The sequence below is a fragment of the Fukomys damarensis genome, unplaced genomic scaffold, assembly GCF_012274545.1.
Source record: "Fukomys damarensis isolate Sample0158 unplaced genomic scaffold, DMR_v1.0_HiC HiC_scaffold_5, whole genome shotgun sequence".
Classification (NCBI taxonomy): Eukaryota; Metazoa; Chordata; class Mammalia; order Rodentia; family Bathyergidae; genus Fukomys; species Fukomys damarensis.
Genome location: NW_022900917.1, coordinates 13381812 through 13403043, shown reverse-complemented (window position 1 = coordinate 13403043; position 21232 = coordinate 13381812). Strand labels below are relative to the sequence as shown.

General features: G+C 35.1%; 1 long non-coding RNA gene across 1 annotated transcript in view; it reads left to right on the top strand.

Moving 5' to 3' along the window:
* The first annotated feature begins 12729 nt into the window (after positions 1-12729).
* LOC104859054 overlaps positions 12730-21232 on the top strand; it is a 21613-nt gene continuing 13110 nt past the window's right edge. The window contains exon 1 of the long non-coding RNA XR_779279.1: positions 12730-12799. This is a non-coding gene — a long non-coding RNA (uncharacterized LOC104859054). The remainder of the gene's footprint in view (positions 12800-21232) is intronic.

Here is a 21232-nt window from a genome sequence, read left to right as displayed (position 1 = left end):
CTCTCAAGAGTTTGGTGGGATATTCAGAATCAAGTTTTTGTGGGTTCCCTTGGTGCTTTTAATTGATGTATAGGACTAATGAAAACTGAACTCAAAAAGAAATTTTCCATGTGAATCTTTCATCTATACATCATGTATCTATCTTTCTATCTATCTATCTATCTATCTATCTATCTATCTATCTCTATCTATCTATCTATCTATCTATCTATCTATCTATCTATCTATCCAGCCAGCTAATATCAGTTGAAAGCCCACACAGGATATTTCACTGGAGGATTTACACATACAATCACAATTAGTACGTTAGTCTAAGAAACTAGGCCAGTATTATTGTTACCACATAAGTGATAAATTTTGTTAAAACAAGCATAATTTCAACAGGTGTGGCTTAAATTATCAAGTACAGTGGACACTTCACTTATGAACTCAATTCTTTTGCAAAGGCTCTTTTTTAACTCAAGTTGATCAATTGAAGGCCCAGGTTCCTCGACACAGCCTTCCAAGTCTTTGTCCTATATACACGTAGATCTCAGTGTCCTTAGAGAGACATTGGCTCAGGATTTCTCCATTAACCCCACCTAGGAAAGTCCCTTCCAGAGCTCTTTAAAGATTAAATCTGAATCTGAGACCATCTGGAAGCAGAAGAGGCCGGCATTTGGGTCATAACTCAAGACTTTGTACATTAAAGCTAAAATTCTGGTTGTAACTCAAATTGTTTGTATGTCAGGCCAGTCGTAACTTGAGGGTCCACATATATAGTCTCCATTGACCTCTCTAAATGTAATATATAGGTATTTTAACCAGTATTAATTATGCCCTATTACCTAATCAACTGACATATCAGAAAGTTTTCTAGTAAGTAAATAAAATAAAATACAATGTATTTTTATCGGAATGAATGGTGCAGTTCTGATTTGGGGGAGGTTATGAATTGTTGATTCATAATATTCTGTTTAAGGAGCCTGCTTCTGGCCTTGGTAGGCCATAAAATTAGTTTATTTGTCTGTTAATGCCAGGAACCACAAATCATTTTACAAATTATTTTAACTTGTAAAATTCACAACTCTATCAGAGCAGGTTTACAATAACATTGTCAAGCTAAAAGAAAAGTTGTCAGAAATTTAATTGCACTAAGGTTGAATCTATAATTTAGTTTGGTAAAAACAGACTCATGTATTGGGTCTTTCCCAATGAACAACTGTGGTAAATAATTTATGGAAACCTTTTCTGTTATGCATGTAGGAAGTTCTTAAGATTGCTTCATATAAGAGGCATACAATTCTTATCAAACTGTAACTTTTACACACTTTACCATTCCGTGAAGATCTTTTTTCCATTATACATTTGCTTTAACAGTTTCACAGTTGATATTTTTTCTTGCCATATTATGTGGGTACAATGAGTTAGATTTTAGTCAAATTGATTCTTTAAAAGCAGTTTTCTTTTGAAAGTTTATTGTATCTCTATATTAATATCATACATAATCATGTTTATTTCCATGTTTTGCTAAGATATTATAATAAATATGGAACAGGACAAATAAGAAAATAGAGATCACGTGAAGCATCTTTTTCATAATGTGGTTCTATTATAGCAATTTATACCAAGACAGAAAATTTAAAATTTTTTTCTTAGTGGGTATTTGCAGTACATAATGATCATACTCCTTATGGGGAGTTCGCACATGTATAGAACATATATCAATTATTTTTTCACTTCCTTCTCTTCCTTCCTGGCCTCCAACTTTTGGGTCCCTCCCCACTTGGAAAAGATCTATCTTCCTATTTTCTACTATTTATCTTATATGTTGCTCTTTATTTATATTATTTTTTCCTCATAAAAGAGAAAACACACAGTATATGATTTTGCATGCATGATTTATTTCACTTAATATTATAGTCTCAAGGTATAACTGTTTTCCTAAAAATTACTCAGGTTTATCCTTCTATATGGCAGAGTAGTACTCCATGTATAAATATTGTATTTTCTTTATCTATTCTTTTGTTGATGGGCTTATAAGCTGCTTTCAAGATTTAGCACTTATGATTTGTGCTGCTATAAACATATGTATGTATGTATCATTGTAATATGATAATTAACTGGGAAAATATTTAAAAGGAGAATAACTGGGTTTAATGGAATTTCTAGTTGTAGTTTTTTGAGCAATCTCCATATTGATTTGATTTCCACAGTGATTGCTTTAATTTATATTCTTACTAACACTATAAAAGTGGTTTTTTCCACTGTATTTGATTTCTTGATTATAGTCATTCTTTTTGCAGAAAGATGGAGTCTCATTGTTGTTTTAATCTGCATATCTGTAATAGCTAGTGATGTTGAACATTTTTTTCATATATTCATTGGCCATTTCTACTTTTTTTTTTTTTTTGGTACTGGGGATTGAACTCAGAATCTTGTGCTTGTGAGGCAGGGACGGTGCCAATGAGCTACATCCCTGGCCTGGCCAATTCTAATTCTGAGAAGAGTCTATTCATGTCTGTTGCCTATTTCTGATAGGGTCTTTTATTTTGAAGGGTCTAATATTTTAGAGTTCTTTGTATATTCCAGATATTAGTCTTTTGTCCAAGAAGTAGCTGACAAACATTTTTTTTCACATTATGTCAGTTGTCTCTTAACTTTGTTGTTTTCTTTCCTGTGCATGAGGATAACCAGCTTTCCCAGCACCATTTATGAAACAGACTATCTTTCCCCCAATGTGTGCTTTAGGCCCCTTTGTAAAGATCAAGTATCTGAATTGCTTGGGTTTGATTCTGCATTCTCTTCTCTGTTCTGGTGATCCGCATGTCAGTTTCTATGTCAGGACACTGCTGTTTTTATCACTGTAGTTTTGTACTATAACGTCAAGTCTGGGAATGTGATGCCTCCTGCTTTGTTCTTGTTATCTAGGATTGCCTTAGTTATTCTGAGTCTCTTCTGGTTCCCTGTGAATTTTAAGATTGTTTTCTCTAGTTCTGTGGGGAATCTTGTTAAAGTTTTAATTGGGATAATATTAAATCTGTATATTCGTTTTGCAAGTAAGGCCATTTTGACTATATTAATATTGCCTATCTTATCCAGGTTACCTTTACAATTTTGAAAAATTCCACTAGTACATATTTGCCATATGTAGAATTCACATTCATTTTGAGGCGTGGGTGCTTGTGCACAATGCAGCTTGTTTCCTTCTCTCTTCTCTCTCCCTTCTCATTCACCTTCATCCCTCTGCCCTACATTCCCTCTCCCGATTTCCATTCCTGTTATTATTAGTTTTGATGTCCTGTTCAATTTTCTTTTCCAGAGTATTGTACTTCGCATCATAGAAGTCTTTCACTTCCTTGGTTAGATTACTTTCTAGGTATTTAATTTTTCTTGACACTGTTGTAAATGGTATTGTTTTCCTACTCTCTTTCTCAGTTTGTTCATTAATTATGTACAAGAATGCTATTAAGTTTTGTGTTTTGTATTCTGCTAAATTACTGAACTCAGTTATTAATTCTAGAAGTCTCTGGGGATTTTGGGGGTGAGCTTCTGGGTGGAGGAGCATGTCATTAACAAATAATGATAATTTGACTATATATAAATACCAGGGTTCGAACTCAGGATCTTGTGCTTGCTAGGCAGATGCTATTCCACTGAGCTAAATCCTCAGCCATATAGATAGATAGATAGATAGATAGATAGATAGATAGATAGATAGATCTTTTATATCTATATATACCTTTATATCTCTCTTTATATCTTTTGCTTACTTGATAGTTCTATCTAACATTTAGAATACCATGTTAAACAGGAGTGCTGACAGTGGAGATCCTTATCTTGTTTCTGATGTTAGAGAGAAAGTTTTGAGTTTCTCCATATTTAAAATGATGTTAAAGGTAAGTTTTTCATCAGTGGTTGTTGCCACATTGAGATAGGTCCTTCCATACATATTTTATTCAAGGATTTTTTTCACTATTGAATTTTAGATTTTGTCAAAGGTTTTTCCTGCATTTTCTGAAATGGTCAAGTTCTTTTTGTCCTTGATTTTGTTTATGCAATGCACTCCTTTTATTGCTTTGTCTATGTTGAACCTTCTTGCACCTCTTGGACAAAGCCTGCTGGTTCTTTGTGTGTGATGTTTTTGAAGACTTGTGGTTTTCTGTTTGCCATTATCTTGTTATGTATTTTTCACTTTTATATTTATTAAAGAGATCAACCTATAATTGCCTATTTTGATTTGTCATTATCTGGTTTTGGAATCGGAGTAATGCTGTATTCTAGGAAGGACTGTGGGAATATCCTTTCCCTTTCAATTTCATTAAAGATTTTGCAAATTACTGGAATTAGATCTTCCTTGATGTTCTTCTAGAATTCAGCAATGAATCCATCGCAACTTGGACTTTTCCTAGTTGGTAGGTATTTTTTATTACAGTTGAGTTTCATTGTCTTCATTGGTTTGTTCAGTGTCTTTAGTGCTTCTTGTCTATATATCTCAAATTGAATAAGAAGCACTTTTTAAAATATCTCTCATTCTTTTGAATAATTTAGCTGTGTAGTTTTCTATTTCCTCCCCATCCATGGCCCACAGATCAACGTAGGGACAGTGGCGAATTTTTGTTCTTGCTTGTTTTATGCTAAAATCTGTGGGTGGATATAATGAAAGACTTTGTGGCTAGTGCGAGACCTCGTTAGCTAGTCTCTGCTATTCAGCGATGCAGTATTGGTGTGGCTGCAGAAATTTGTCACTGTCCCAAGATCCAACCAATTCCATGTGTTAGGATGAGGAGGCTATGGTGTGTTTAGCCCAGTACTCCATACTCTCACAATGGGCTCCAACTTTTTTAAAGACAGAAATGTAATACAAATATTCTTCTATAGAGAAACGCAATGTATAGCAACAACTATGCCACGGCAATAGTAATAACATTGGCAAAGATAAAGTAGATATCGACATGTCCTAAAAACCAATAATGTACCACACTAAACCACAGAAAAGAGATCTATTGTTATAGAATTAAAATGAAATGTTAATATACATTTCATACAGTAATACAGTATTTCCCATCTACAGTTTCAGAAAGCTTAATAGTTATATTAGTAACAACAAAGGAGTTGGAGATCTGGAAAATGAGAAAAGTACAATTTCAAAAATTAATCAATGGAAGATGACAAAGGAGAAGAGAAAAGTTTGATAAAAGATCTTATCATGGAATAAAACAAAGTTAACATTATTGGATAAAAGTACAAGAGTAAGTGAGAAAAATATGAATAAAGAGAACAATATAAAGCAAAACAAAGAAAAATTAAAAGGAAGGAAAAATTAAAAGGAGAAAAGGAAAAGAAAACAGTAAAATATAGAAGGAGAAGAAACCTACCCCAACAAATAAATAAAGGAAAAAGAAAGAAAACTAATTAACTCAAAATTTTTCTTTTTGAATGAGTGGGTATTCTAGGATCTGGAGTCTTGTAGTACAGCAATTTATGATTTTCTTTTCTTAGCTGAATGGTCTCTGGTTGGTGTGGTGGCTCCCCATTTCTAGGTCCTCTGTCCATACACCTCAGACTGTGGCAATTTTCCAAGATGAGGCATGTCCTTGCTCATATATTAGGTGGGGAAAGCAATAAGGCTACTAGTCTTTGCTGGATGTAGTCAGTGTGTGTGTGCGTGTGTGTGTGTGTGTGTGTGTGTGTGTGTGAGGGGGTCCAAGTAGAAAACTGGATTTAATGCCAGGACTTTCAGATTCAGCTGCCTCTGAAAGCCACACTCACTGGCCCTGTTTCTTACCACAGAGGGCACAGTCTATGTCCTTCCTGATCTGAGTTAAAACTTTCACAGTGTCCATGTTTAGCTCAGACCATTTCCATGGTTGTTTCCCATGGCTGTCTCTCACTCGTGGTGAGAAAGCAACACTGGACACTTTGGAGTTGTTTATAGTTTTCCTGTGGCTCATTCTTAAACAGTTAACCTTCCAAATTGGTGCCTGATGAAAAACTCTGGCAATATGGTGGACACTACCCTGGGTTTCTTGTCCAACTCTAGCTTGCCACGAAGAAACACTTTTGTAGTAAAAGTGTTGTTTTTGTTTACAATAGCCATGGGCTTTTATTGAGGCCAGTGCCACTGTCCAGGCCCATTATTTCTCCCTGGAGCTACAGTTGCCCCAGGATTACTTTCTCTCCCAAGGTACTTGCTTCATCCATGATTAGGCTGGTCAGTTGGTTAGTGCCCTCATGCCCCATGCACAGGGGAAATAAAACAGTGGGTTTAGAGTTTGTAGGTGGCTATAGCCAGGTCCTGAAATCTACAGGCACAGATTTTGTTGCAGGGCAAATGCCACCGGGGCAGGTTCCACCTCTGGTCTATAGGGGCAGATTCCTGAAATTATTATTTTAAAGCAACTGTGTCTCAGTGTGCTAGATTTAGTTAAACTATATAGGAACAAATTATTGTTTAAAGCTATTCAAGTCTGAAATCTATAAACCTTGCTCGAATTGTTTAAATTAGACCTTTTCAAAGACAATGAACATTTCAGTTCAATAAGACTGAATCAGCAGTACACATTAACAGTGTGTTTGTCAAATAAAATATATTTGACAGAGTAAAATTAAATTGTGTATATCAGACTAAAATCTAAAATTGTCCCAGTACTATTTTGATGTTCATTTCTAACTTTCTTCTCAGTAGTAAATTGGGTAGCACCAATAGTTGTTGCATTGTAAATTTAACTTCTTCCTAACTAATTTCTGCTATATGTGATTAAAGTAACCTTGGCAGAAAAGATGCTTTTTGTCTTTTTCCAATTATCTTATTAACTTAGCTTTAGAATATTACTTGATGTTTATTGAATGGCAGCTTGTATGTACTGGATCACACACCAGGTGCAGTATTTTTTCATAACAAAGAGATGTCTTCAAACCTGTCAGGTCTGTTCATGGCTCTCTGCCTTTTGGAAGGCATCCTATTGGAGAGTCAGTGTTGAAGAAAACATCAAGTAAACAAATAAACGTGAATAAGGATTTTACAAATGAGGGGAGAGTGAGGAGACCACAGCATTTGATAAAATGAACAGAGATCCAAGAAAACCAATCAACAAATTTCATAATATATAAAGAAAATTCAAACATGCATTATATTTACATTTCTAAAAATGACAAAGAAAATATTATCATAAGATTAGTTAGACAAGCTATCTAAAATAGAACCAAGGTAAGAATGACAACATATTTCTTCCTAGTGACAATTTACATGACATTACCTGAGAAATATTGAAAGCACTTAACTAAGAAGCAAATAATAAATGAGCGACAAAAATACTACACTCAGGAAAATTGACTTAAAGTGAAATTAAACAATAATTATAGATTTTTAAGATATATAAAAGCTTGAAGTAATCATTATAAAACCCACTTATGAGATAATTTCATTTTGCTAAAGCCAAAAAGAGGGAAAATGTATCACTATACGAAATACAAATATCTTAATCTAAGTTTATTTTTATTTAATTTATCTAATTTATTATGATAAATTGTAAGAATGCTTATTGTCAGTTTAATTCCTTTTAAAAACAATCATTTAAATAAAAATAATATGTGGAGGAGATTTTGACCTATGTAAAAATAAAATACATAATGATAATAGTAAAACATCTGAGCAGGAGAAATGGATGTATACTATTTGACTTTTGCATGTGATAGTATATCACTTATTACTGCATATTATAGTTTCATAATTTCATAGCACATATGATGGTAAAACAATGAGATAATAAAACAGTTACAAATATTATCCAAAAAGGACTTAAAACCGAATTATAGAAACTTCAGTTGATAGGAAGGAACCAAAAAAGAGACAAAGGGAGAAAGAAATGCAAGGTCATTATAAAACTGGAAGACACAATACTTACAAAGGTTTATGCAGCTAATTAAGAGATATAAATAACTAATAGAATGGGGAAATAGAATAAAACCAAAATTACAATCAGAAATTTCAATACTCCAAAAGTCATAGAACAAATAGACAGAGTGCTCACTTCAGCAGCACATCTACTAAAATTAGAACAAATAGACAGAAAGTCAGTGTGAACACAGAAGATGTGAATAGCACTATCAATCAGCTTGGCTTGACATTTATAGGACACTCCACCTAACAACAGCAGATTATACATTATTTTCAAGAGCACATTGACTACCAAGATAGATCACATCTTGAGCTATGGAAAAAGTCTCAATAAATTAAAAACACTCAAATCAATGAAAGTATGTTCTTTATTCAGAAAGTAATTTAAATACAAATTAATATAAGAACATTTGTGCATAGTTCCCAAAAGTTTGGAAATAAATGTATCAGTTTTAAGTAATCCTTGCTTCAATGATGAAATTAACAGCAAAATTACAAAGTACTGTGAGCTGAAAGAAAACAAAACACAATCTGGCTAGATTTGTTGGGCATCTCTGAAGTAGTTATTTAGATAAAATTTATAGGAATGAATTCCTATATTTGAAACAAAGAAAGGCCTAAAATCAATAATTCCAGTTTTCACTTTAAGAAACTATAATAGAAGAGCAAATTAGCTGTAAGTAGAAGAAAGGAAATACTAAATGGAGAGTAGTATAAAAAACAAACAAACAGTGAAGGAAACTAATAAAAGTTGAAATCATTATCTTCAGATCAATACAGTTATTAAGCTCCTAGGCAAACAAATCAGAAAAAGAAGGAGCAAAATCTTCTAATTCAGGAGTGAGAAGGCAGAAAAACAAATTGTTTATATTTCAAAAGACAATGAGAAATGAGAACCAAGATCTGTCATGGAAAGGTACAAGATCTCAATAATGAATGTAACTGTACTGTATGCCTAAAATGTACCAATAAACTCAATGAGGAAAAGAAAAGACAATGAGAGAAAACTTTGAATATAATTTTAAATTTTATCCAAAATGAAAAAAAAATTTAATAGCCATTACTAAGCAGAGCTCACTCGAAGATAAATAGGTGACTTTCTTAGCCCCATAATCCTTGTAAGAGGATTCCATGCCGATCTTGCCACCAAAAACACTCAAGTGGCTTCACTGGTGAATTCATGCAAATTTTGGGAAAGAGAGAAGACACCAATTCAGTGAAAGTTCCTCCAGGATTTCAAAATCTTTTTTTTTTAGTCAGGTCTGAGGCCTTGATATCAAACATATGCAGAATATTAAATGAAAAGAAAGCTAAGGAACACTATTCTTCAAGAATCTACTTGCTCAGAATGCTTAGCAAATTTGATGACACATACAATCAGAATACAAGAAAAATCAGGTGAGATTTTTCCAAGAATTAAAAGTTTGATTTAACTTGTGGAAATCAGTAAATATAATGCTTTTTATTGATGATCTAAAAAGTAAGAAAAAAACAGGATTAATGTACAGATGCAGAAAGAACTTTTGGCAAAGTTGGTTCTTCATTACTGATAAACACAATGAAGCAAATTTGGAGGAAAAGTGAATATTTTTAACCCCACGACAGCTAACATCATTCTTACTGAAGAATGTTGTGTTCATCTTTAGTAGATTATGTGTATATTTGGAAAGAATAAATAGTTTCTTCTAAGACATTATGGCTTGTGTCTCAATGTCTGCCAAAACTTCATGCCATTGTAGGTAGGGCTTTTTCAGAGGTGGCTGGATCTAGAGTACGTGATGCTGGCATTAAGGGCGTGTGATTAGTACATTAGTCCACTGATTGCTTTGACATACTTCTAGGTAGGATTAAGAGTACCCCACCCTAGCTATGAGTGGTGCCTGCCCTAAGGGTGGGTAGCCTGGTTAAAAATATATAGAAGGGACTGAAAGAGATCTAGTGCATTACTTGCTGCTTGTTGCTTGATGCCTTCTTCTTGTTCTGCGTTATCACCCTGCCATGCAACTCTGCCTTGGAGCCAAAAACCTTTTCTCCTTTTTTTTTTTTTTTTTGATACTGAGGATTGAACTCAGGTCCTTGCGCTTGCAAGGCAGGCCACCGAAATGCTGCGCTAAATCCCCAGGCCTACCTTTTCTCCTTTAACTTTGGGTGTTGGATGTTTTGTTTCAGCAAGGAGAGAAAGTAACAAAAACACAAGAACTAAGAGAAAGATGTCTATTTTTGTCACTCTGTTCTACTAAAAATTCTAGGCTATCTGCTAGTGAAAAGAAAAAAGGAATGAAAGATATTTAGATTGGAAAAGATAAAAAGTAAGAGCACATAACATATAAGAAAAATTTGGTCAAATATACAAGTAGATGCTGGAACTAAGAAGCTATTTTAGCAAGGTTTTAGAACACAGGATCAATGAAAGAGTGAATTATATTTCTCGATATTAGTAATGAAAAATCACAAAGTAAAAATTACAAAAATAACACCATTCATAATTTTATCAAAAATATGAAATATCTAGAGAGAAGTTTCACAAAATATGTTAAAGTCGAGGACTTAAAACTGCAAAAGGTTACTGAAAATTATTAAGGATCTGAACAAGCAGAAAGAGGTGCAGTATTTTCTTCATGAGTCTAAATGTTTAGGAGAGCAAATTTTCCAAAATTAATCCATAGGTTCAACAAAATCCTAATTAAAACACTTATCCAACTTTTTCGTGTGGGATTTGAGGATATAGAGGATATAGGAAAGCTAAAATAACTTTAAAATATGTAAACAAAATTGGAGAACTATACCTCATTATAAATATAAATGTAAACATATAAAGGAAAAATATAAAAGTATAAAATTTGAGCATAACAATACGGTAATAAAAAACTTCTATACATTTCTGGGGTGGCAAAAATTGCTTATGACATCAGAGGCATGAATCACAAAAGATGAAATTCATAAATGGTGATTCATCAAAAATAAATACCTGCTCTTTGAGTGATATTGTTAAAAGAATATGAAGAAAAGCCTCCAACTAAGATAAAATATTTGCAATGTATACATATGTTGAAAGATATATTTACATCTACATTATATAATCTTTTCAAGTGAAATATGAAATCAAAACAATAACTAATGGGCAAAGTATGTGTGGAGTATCTTCACCAAAGATACACAGATGAGAAATAAACACAGGAAAAAGATGTTCATTAGTTACTGCTGTAGTCAGGGTTTGCAAGGGAAATAGATTTTAATAATGACACTTAATTTATAGAATTATTTCATAATAGTCACCCAAAAAGCTAAATACAGAGGACCGCAAGAGATTAGCCACACACTAGAGAACCAAAGAATCCAGCCAACTGTCCCACATAAGTCCAGCTGAAGGCCTGGAGTGCAGCCAGTGGCCTTGAGAACAAAGCAATGTCTCACATTCGTCCATGTCTGCACTTGGAAGACCCAAAGGCCAGTGGCCGAAGCCAGAAAAACCTGTGCCAGTAGGGTGACATATTCGTGCCACCAGGCTGAAGCCTGGAAGCAAGTCTTCCTGGAGTCAGGAAGTGACACTCAGGGTGAAGATCAGGGCTGCCCGGAGGAGAACAGCAGCCATTTCCAGTGACAGGGAGGCCCCGAGCTCCTCTAAGGAGAAAACAGTCAAGTTTCCGTTAGGAGAACCACCCACAGCTAGCTTCTCCTAGAGACTCAATAGCCTATGATCTTCACTTACAGCTCTCTTCTTACCCCTTCGGTAACAACCCTCAGGTGGATCTTCCACACTCAACTATGCTGATTCAGTTCAGTTGGATGTTCCAAGATGACTATTAGTTAATCAACCACACTCATGAAGGAGATAATGTAGTGATTTATTGCTAAATGCTTAGTGGAATACTTAGTAAAATAAAGTATTCTGATCACATGGAGAGTCCATTGGTATGTGGAGGAAAATGGTCCGGCAGTTTTTGTTTTTTAATTCAGTATAACCATACCATATGACCATAAATTTCACTAGTATATTTTTACACAAGGAAAGTGAAACCAAATATATTTAATATAGAAATTTACAAAAATTACAACTGAAATACCTAAAAACAAGTGAATGGGTAAATAGCATCTAGTATTTTTCCATAAAATAGCATATTACTCAGCAATGAAAATTAGTTTTCCATCAACACATAGTACCTTAAACATGATTCTCAAAGTAAATTTTCTGAATGAAGAAGTTAGTCAAAAGCTGTATGCTGTCACTTATTAAACTTCTAGAAAATCCAAATTAATATAGAGCACTTCTGTAAATAATCTAAAAACCTACAAAATTTTAGGAAAATATAAAATGACTTATGTTGTCTCTAACAGCGGTCTGCTTGTTTAGTTCAAAATTAACAGACACCGGAGGTATTGACCATGAGGTGGGACATTTGGCTTCATCCCTAACCTTGAATACCCCCTTTTTGTGTGCTAGAATAAATGCTAGATGATTCTTAAGGTAAACTCCCTAACAACAAGGAATTGTTACATCTGGGTTAAAGTTAACTGTCTTATTACTGTAATTTGCACATGGGTAATGTGATCTGAGAAAATAAAACGAGATCATAGCTGTAAAACACTGGTGCTTCTCTTAGTGTGATTGACCTTTTGTTGACAAAATAAACTTTGTATTATCTGACTTCCATTCAGCTTGTCTCTCTGTGTCTTTCCCTTGCCAATTCCTTCCCCAGCATTTGGCGCATTGGCCAGGAAGGAAAGGGTTAACTGACATGGCTCATATTGGGCTCTGACCTGAGTCCTACTGGAGGGAGCAGCCACCTGTTTCCTCAGAAGGGAAGAGGCATGCCCTTGGGATTTCCTGGGTTCCCTTTCTAGGACTTGCAGGCAAGATCCCAGGCAGTAGATTGCTCAGAGACAGCAGAAGGAAGGCAAGTGAGTGAAATCATCTGAATGGTGAGATTCACTGGGAAACCCCTAGTTTGTATTGCTTCTTTTTTGTTGTTGTTGTTGTTTTTTATTTTTTTTTACCAGGGATCAAACTTGGGTCTTTGTGCTTGCAAGGCAGGCAGTGGAACCACTGAGCTAAATCCCCGGCCCTTGTTTTGGTTCTTAATTGAAGTTTGGGAAGATTACAGATAGGAGGCCTGATTAGCCTCCCTTCTCTGCCATTTGTGAGGAAATCCTCAATTTGGGCAAAATATAGAGTGCAGGCCTAATCATCCTTACTCTTTGCCATTTGTGAGGGTTTTGATTGCCCTCAGTTGGTTATTGTGCTTTACGTTGTGCTTTGTAAGGGGCCCTAGGGAGGGAATGTGTTAACTTCTTGTGTGACTGTGTGTGTGAAAGAGATTCAGTTAGGAGAGTGAGTGGCACGAGGTATGAAAGCAATCGGTAGCCTCTTCTGTACACCAAGACAAAGGCAAGGGTTTGCTTCTGCTTAAAGATCGCTCCCCAAATTGCGGAGCTTGTGTGTGGCCCGTTTCCATGATTCTGTGGCCAGCTTCTAATATGAACAAAATGGAACACTAATGCAACAGTGTCCCTTAGTTCTGACGTGGCTGATAGTGGTTGAGAGACCCCACAACCAGAGTGGCATGTGTGTGAGCGATACCCACCCTTTATTCTGTGTCACTGGACAAGGGAATATCTTGTGATCATGGGACAAGCAAATGCTAAACCAACTGTTCTTGAGTGCATAATTCAGAATTTTGATAAAGGCTTTGTGGGGGAGGGTGGGGTAAAATTAAGACCGAGAGACACTCAGGAAGCCATGTGGCCTCAGCTAAGCCAGAATTGATCCCCCAAAAAAACTCTAGACAAAGGAAGAGTTATCTATCTCCCTTTGTTTTTAACTGAGACTTTGATAACTTGGAGCCTTGTGTGCTCTGTTTTGGAGGCTGAACAACCCAATCTGGGAGCCTCTTCAACTCCTGCTCCATGGCAATCATCTGCTGATGAGAACTGTGTAGTTTTGGTCTTAGAACAACTGCTTGCCAAATCTGTTGTTTTTCACATTGAGGACTTGCCTCTCTCAGAAACTGTGACATTTTTACAAGCAAACCCCAGTGCTATCGCTTTGGAGGAGGTCAAGCTGCCTTCCACTTGAGTTGCTAAGATTACAGGTGCAAGAGGAGGTAGGGGCAAAAATACGAGGAGAATTGCTTGGCCTTACTGCACTGGGGGTTGCAGATGGTAAACCATGGTCAGGCTCAGATAGGATGGAACAGGGATTACACTCAGATTAGAAAGAACTAAAATGAGAAAATAAATCTTTGATTGAAAACAGCTAGGAAAGCTCTGAAAAGCATACAGCAAAATAGAGAGAAAAAATACTCCAGGCTTAAGAGCACCAAGGCCAGCACTGTGTTATCAGCCTAATGCTGTCTGCAAAGGTCTGGAATCCAAAACAAAGCCAGAGAAACTACAACTGTGTTTTACCAGACATCAAGAGATTTTATAAGAGAAAGCAAGTTACAAATTTTAACTGTTTGATAAATGTATCTTTGTTTCAATTTGAGTTGATGTTTGAATAATGTGCTTAAAAAATTTGTTTCTTGTGTACTGCAACTTCTTGAATTGTGATTATAGGGCTAACTTGCTATTTTCATTGCTTTGTTGATGAAGAATTTAAGGATAATACTGTTCTATTGTCAGCCAGTAAAATTTTAAAATGTAGCAATCTGAGAACAGAAGAAAAAAATGGGACACTTTAGAATTTTAAAAGCTGAAAACAAGTTTGTTATATATAGCAAGTTTATAGTAAGTGAGACAGTGGAAAATATTAAGAGAGCTATAAGTAAAAGAGATATACTTTTGACATGAAAGGATTTTGTATGTTTGTTTTGTTAGAAGGATAAAGAAAGATATACAAGACCAGAAGGCCTAGGTACATTAAGGAGGTATGCGGAAGTGATTTATCAAGAAAATATGTATGTTTGCTTGTTGGTTTCAAGTTTTTTATGAAAGGTTTACATTTATAGTCATAAAGAGCTTTCATTCCTTCTGATTCTAATTTTATAGGAGATCTCGTTAATTGACCTCCAAAAGTTTTGACTAGTCTTAAATAAAAGAGATGTTACAAATCAATTGGTCAAATATATTTGAGTGCACACTAGTTTCATAAATTGTTTTATATGTTTGTCTGTATCTGTCCAATTGTTTGAAAGTGTTTGCCCAAATATATTTTTTATCAAAACTACATCAGAGATACAAATAAATTGTTAATTTCTACAACCTGGTTTTATAAGTTAAAAAAATTGTCAGATATTTAAATATAAACTTTTAAGTTTGGATAGACTCCTGTTGGTGAAGTAAAAAGGCAGCTGCTCAGAAAAATTTATTCTGGCCTTTGCTCAGTAATGGAGCCCCAGTAATTTTCATAGCCGCCTGTGAAGATATAAACCCAAATAAACATCGCTAAATATGTTATAATAAAGTGTTTACATTGATTATAATCAAAGGATTAAATTTTAAATATGTTATTGTGATATGTTTTTAATGGTCATCTTCAAAATATAATTTTTTCTGTAGAAAACAAAGGTTTATTAAAAGTAATGGCCCCCTTATTTATGATCTCTGGCAGCTGCAGTTATGCTGATTAAGGAGGCTGACAAGCTAGCCATAGGATAAGATTGACTGTTCAGGTTCCCCATGCCTTCCTACAACTGTTGAATAACAGAGGACATCAGTGACTTTTGAATAAGAGAGTCACACAATATCAGGCCCTCATCTGTGAGAATCTCTGCCTACATTTTGTTCCAGTTAAAACTTTGAATCCCACTTCCTTCTTGCCCTTGAAACCTGCCCCATGACCACGACTGCCTCAGTGTCACTGATGAGTTGTTCTCAAGTCGACTGGATCTGCGGCAAACCCTGCTGCCTGGTGCTGATTTCATCCTGTTCATGAATGGGAGCAGCTTCATATACAATGAGGTATGCTATGCTGGCTATGCAGTGGCAGCTCAAGATGAAATGATCCAAGTAGGACCCCTCCTCACCAGATGGTCAGCTCAGCGAGTGAAGCTTTGGGCGCTTATTATACAGGTACTCCAGTGGGCAAAAGGGAAGGAGGGTAAATGTTCATACAGATTCCCAATATGACTTTGTCACTTTACATATCCATGCAAAGAGCATGGTTTTCTTGCAGTGGAGGGTAAACAGAATAAAAATAAAAAGGAAGTAATACAGTTATTGGAAACAATGTAGGGACTTGGTAAAGTATCAGTAATGCATTGCTCTGGCCACCAAAAAGGAAAAGATGCAATAGCAAAAGACAATGCTAAGGCAGATATAGAAGCCAAAAAGGCAGCTAAACAGAAACTTCAGATGGAGATACAAAGACCCCTAGCTGATATAAAATACTCATATAAAGAGGTCCTCCCTGTGCTAACCCCTGCCCATTAGATAAATTCAGGGGACTGAGTTTATGTTAAAAATTAGCAAAAGACCCCTTTGCGACCTATAAGGAAAGGACCATATGAGGCACTTGTAGTTACTCCCACAGCTGTCAAGATGGCTAAAATCCAACTATGGATTCACCACTCTGGAGTGAAGTGACTGAGAACTCCAGGAGACAACACAATCAAGGCCCTGCTCTCACCACACCAGAAGCTGGTGAGTCCAGCCATGGCTGAAGAATGAGGAATGCAATCAAGACATTATGGACTTTTATTGTGTCAAATGGTTTTGAATTTTTTTTAATTGAGTTTATTGGTACATTTCAGGTATACAGTACAGTTACATTCACTATTGGGATCTTGTGCCTTTACATGACAAGTTTCGGTTCTCATTTTTTCCCCTTTCCCTATCCTCCCTTCACCCCGTTATTTTGTTTTTGCATTAAGGCTTTATAAACCTAAAGATGAAAAATTTGATAAAGAATATGTAGCCTTTAAAACTGTTAAATGGGAACTGGAGGGACATCCACTCATGCTTCTTTTTGATGTCTGTCCAAAAAAAAAAAAATTATGGAAACCCTGGTATCCTATTTGCTGTAGGCGATATACACAAAAAATGATGCATTGTTCAGATGAAACTCAAATATGGTTAAATAGTTCTGCTGTGACCAGAAATATCAGCAATTGAATAACTGTAAACAGGGACAATGTAATGCTTTAAAATTGTGTGTGGCTTGGCCTTAGAAAACAAGAGGCAACAAAAGATAGCTTTTCATGTTTATATTAGGTATGAGTCAACTGCTAGGCTTGAGCTTCAGAGGTTAAAAAGATGGTTCTACAGGTTAAAATGGTCTGGAAGAGCCCCCCTTCAGAAATAGGGAAAACTCCTGTGCTGCAGGAAATACAAAATATCTTAAAAGGGCATCCAAAGAATTATACAGAAGTAGATATGATGGATTTAATTGAGGGAACTCATTCACTGCTGCTACAGCAGACCAGGAACTGGCCTCTGATTGCTAGATTTGCGCAACACTCACCATGATGATTTATCCGGCAATTGGCATCATGGGTGACCTGCCCTTAGAGCTAATAAAGCTTACTATGTACCCCTTATTCAGCTATCCATTGAATATAACTGGTATGAATTCAATGAGCGTTAAGGCATTACCCTAAAAACAAAGGGAGGAATGATACAGAGAACTTTTATAAATAATCTGAAAACATACAAAATGTTAGGGAAATGTAAAATGACTTCTACTTTCTCTAATAGCAATCTGCTTTGTATAGTTCAAAATTAACAGACACAGGAGGCATTGACCATGAAGTGGGACATCTGACCTCATCCCTAGCCTTGAACAACCCCTTCCTGTGCACTAGAATAGATAGCTAGATGAATATTAAGCTCCCTAACGACAAGGAATTGTTACATCTGGGTTAAAGTTAACTGTCTTTTTACTGTAATTTGTACATGGGTAATGTGAACTGAGGAAATGAAATGTAACCACCTGAATGAGATCACAACTGTAAAACATATAAAAGAGGAAGCTGCAGCCCAGTAGGTCGATCACTGGCAGTGTTCTTAGTGTGATTGACCTTTACTTGACAAAATAAACTTTTTATTATTTGACTTCCTTTCAGTTTGTCTCTATGTGCATGTCACTTGACAATTCCTTCCACAAAAAAACTAACCTATAACACTAGAAAGCTAATCACTTTTCCATGTAGCACTGAGGGAGGTGGTAAGGGTTTAGAGTCAGTGATTAGAAAATGGCTTGAAGAATATTTTGGTGGTTAGAAATATGCTCGTAGTATTGATTTTGGTAATGATTTCATGGGTGCTTAAACATGCCAACACTTATCAATGTACACTTTAAATATATTCAGTTTTTTGGCTGTCAATTATACCTCAATAAGCTGTTACAAGTATTCTGAAATTTCAGAGTAATATTTGACAGCTGTAATTTAGATGTCCCACTTCTTAATGAAAAAGTCTGGAGACAAATAATTAACATGTAAATCTTTATTACTCCTAGAGTGAAAAATCTGTGGAGTCATAATTATAAAAATAATTTTCTCTGCTAAGATGATATAAAACTTAAGACTGTATATGTTATGAATATAATCAATTTTAATCACAAGTCTAACCTGATTGACTGCTTATTTATTTATTTTTTTATTGGGGATTGAACTTGGGACCTTCTACTTATGAGGTAGGCAGTGGCACCACTGAGCTAAATCTCCAGTCCTGCTTATATATTGTAAAACTGTTGACAGAGAGAGAGAGAGAGAGAGAGAGAGAGAGAGAGAGAGAGAGAGAGAATATGAGAATTAGCTTATTATGCTGGAATTTTTTTAATGCAAACTATAATTGCTATAATGTGATGACAACTATACATATATGAAAGATTAAAAATGTGCCAGACATATCCTATGTAGAGAAACCATTCCTTTTCCTTCAGAAAACAAACAAACAAACACTACTGTGCTGTGTTGAGCGCAGGATTCTAGCACTCCTACATTGTGGAAGCAAGTAGGCCAGTGAAAAGGCTGGTGAGAAGTAGTGACTTTGAGAAGAGTGGCAGTAAAGCCTAAGGGAAACATGAATGTAGGGTACATTGGAGAGTAAAAAGGCTTGCTTGTAAAATGTATGAAAAGAGTTCTTTTGGGGGTTGAGGAATTATACAGTCTTTGAAAGCCTACCTGGAGACATATGTAAGAACATATTTGGAAGACAAAACCAAGATTAACAAATGATTTTTGTCTACTTCGTATTGTATTTTTTATATTAGACATTGGTAACATATTTTTGAATATTTATCTAGTCTAGCCTTAGAAACATGAGTGATGATACTACCCTATGTAATAACATACCTGACTTCAAATTGTTTCTCAATTTGAGGATTCCTTGTGTTTTTTATCCACAGTTTTTAATGTAATATTTTGAAATCCCTTATTTTAATAATGAATCCAGACAAAATAGCAGTTTGTAGGTTTACTAAATTTCATGAACTTTGTGGACATTTTGTAGCTTTTATATTTTAAATTTAACTTAGACAATATGTGTATAAATAGTGATATTTTATAATTTTACAAATTTTCTTATTAACTAAAATTAAATCAGTATCACAATAGCTCACAAAACATACTGCTTGGTGTGATTGCAAAATTTAATTTCAGCTGTGAATTAAGTTTATTTCTCCAGTAGGTGCCAGCCTTGACTCACAAAACTGAGCCTGGAGCAGTTGCTTATTTGTCAATTCCATTAGAGGAATTTATATTTTTAAAAATGTAAAATAGCACGGATTTGTGTCTAGAAAAAAAAAAGCAGCTAATGAAATTTGAAGACAGAACATAAAACAAGCTTCTGAACGAGCATATTACTATAACAACTGGAAATAAGATTAATCACTTCTAGATATTTCATATTGATGTAAGGAAGTACTGTCTCCAAAATAAAGGAGTGAGGAATGAAAAGAAAAGCGTACAGAGGTAGCACTGAGTGAAATGATTTCTCTCTTTACAGTATCCTGACTACTGCTTTGATGGTGGTGGTTTTTGTTGTTGTTTTGATTTTTATAGGTAAAGAATAAAAGTATACCATACATTAAAATTAATAGTAATAGATTTTTCTATCCTAAATTGTAAAAGGCAGAAATTACTGAATTAGACAACAAGGGGCTGAGTTGACCACAGCCTCTGGGTCATGGCTTGTGTCTCAGATAGGCAAGATGTGTGGCATGGTGTGTGTCAGTCACCACCCCACGATTCGGTGTGTCTGTGGAGTAACTCTGGGGTAACGTGAACCTGCTCATGTTGACAGTGATTCATCGTTCACTCTCTACTCTGGTGATATTTTAGTTTTCATAAATTGAATTACAGGTGGGATTGAGTAAATGTCTCTTAAATTAATCTAAGAGATATATACAACACCTGCATTACCAAGTTTCTGTCTGAATGACACAGAGGCTAAAAGTTTTCTCTGCTACTTAGCCTTGTGAAATTATAAGGTGAAAATTTAGAGACATGCAAAATTCTCAAAATTCCAAAAGCTCTAGAATAACCAGACTCTTTAATTTGAGAAAACCGAAACAAATTTAGATACACTCTATACAGCATTTGGGAATTATGTAAGGAAAACATTCATGCTTAAGGCTTTTAAATGTCATGCACAAAATATTTGTTGTACTAATGCATAAGATATACCTTTCCAACATAGCTTTTTAATAAAAGAAAATACTATAGTGCAGAACTGGATTGGGAAAGCCTGTGTCTGGCTCTCCCCTTCCAGAGGATGTAAGTACTTCCGTGGATTTGCTGGTTGAGTAGGATGCCTACACTAAAGAAAGGAGTCATTTTCATTAAATAAAATGCTCCTACCTAAAAATTCCCTTGTATATGGCCTAAAAAAGAGGTAGTTCAGGTTAGAAAGAGAGATATTAAGTAACCTGCACATCTCCAACACTCCTAATAATGTATCTGTCCTTTATTTTTTGCATATGTTAGAGTAGTATTAAGGGGAAAAATGCTTTTTGGTCTGTTAAAGTCACCAAATGGGGAGTAAGTAGTACACTGCAATAAGGTTCTACTGTACTCAAAACTCGACGTGTTCGTGATTCCTTTACAGACCTGGGGAAAGTTATGCCTGTCTGCTAGGGAAAAACACAAAAATATGCTATAGTGAAAAACAAAAAAAATATAAAAAGCAAAATCAAAAGAGTTATCAACAAGAATTTTCACTTGCTTACCTATTGTGTATTTATTAACAAGGACGTGCAGTGTGAACATGGTAACTATAGGGTAGCATCAGTTCTGGATACAAGCCAGCTGATGGCTGCTTATAGTTTACAGCTTCAGTGAGAGAAAACTCTGAATCTAAATATTACAGATTTTCAGGAAGACAAGAGCTTTGTCACATTAAATTAACTAGTTAGTTTGTTTATTTTTCACTACTGGGGTCTGAAGATAGTTTTTTTTTTTTTTTTTTTTTTTT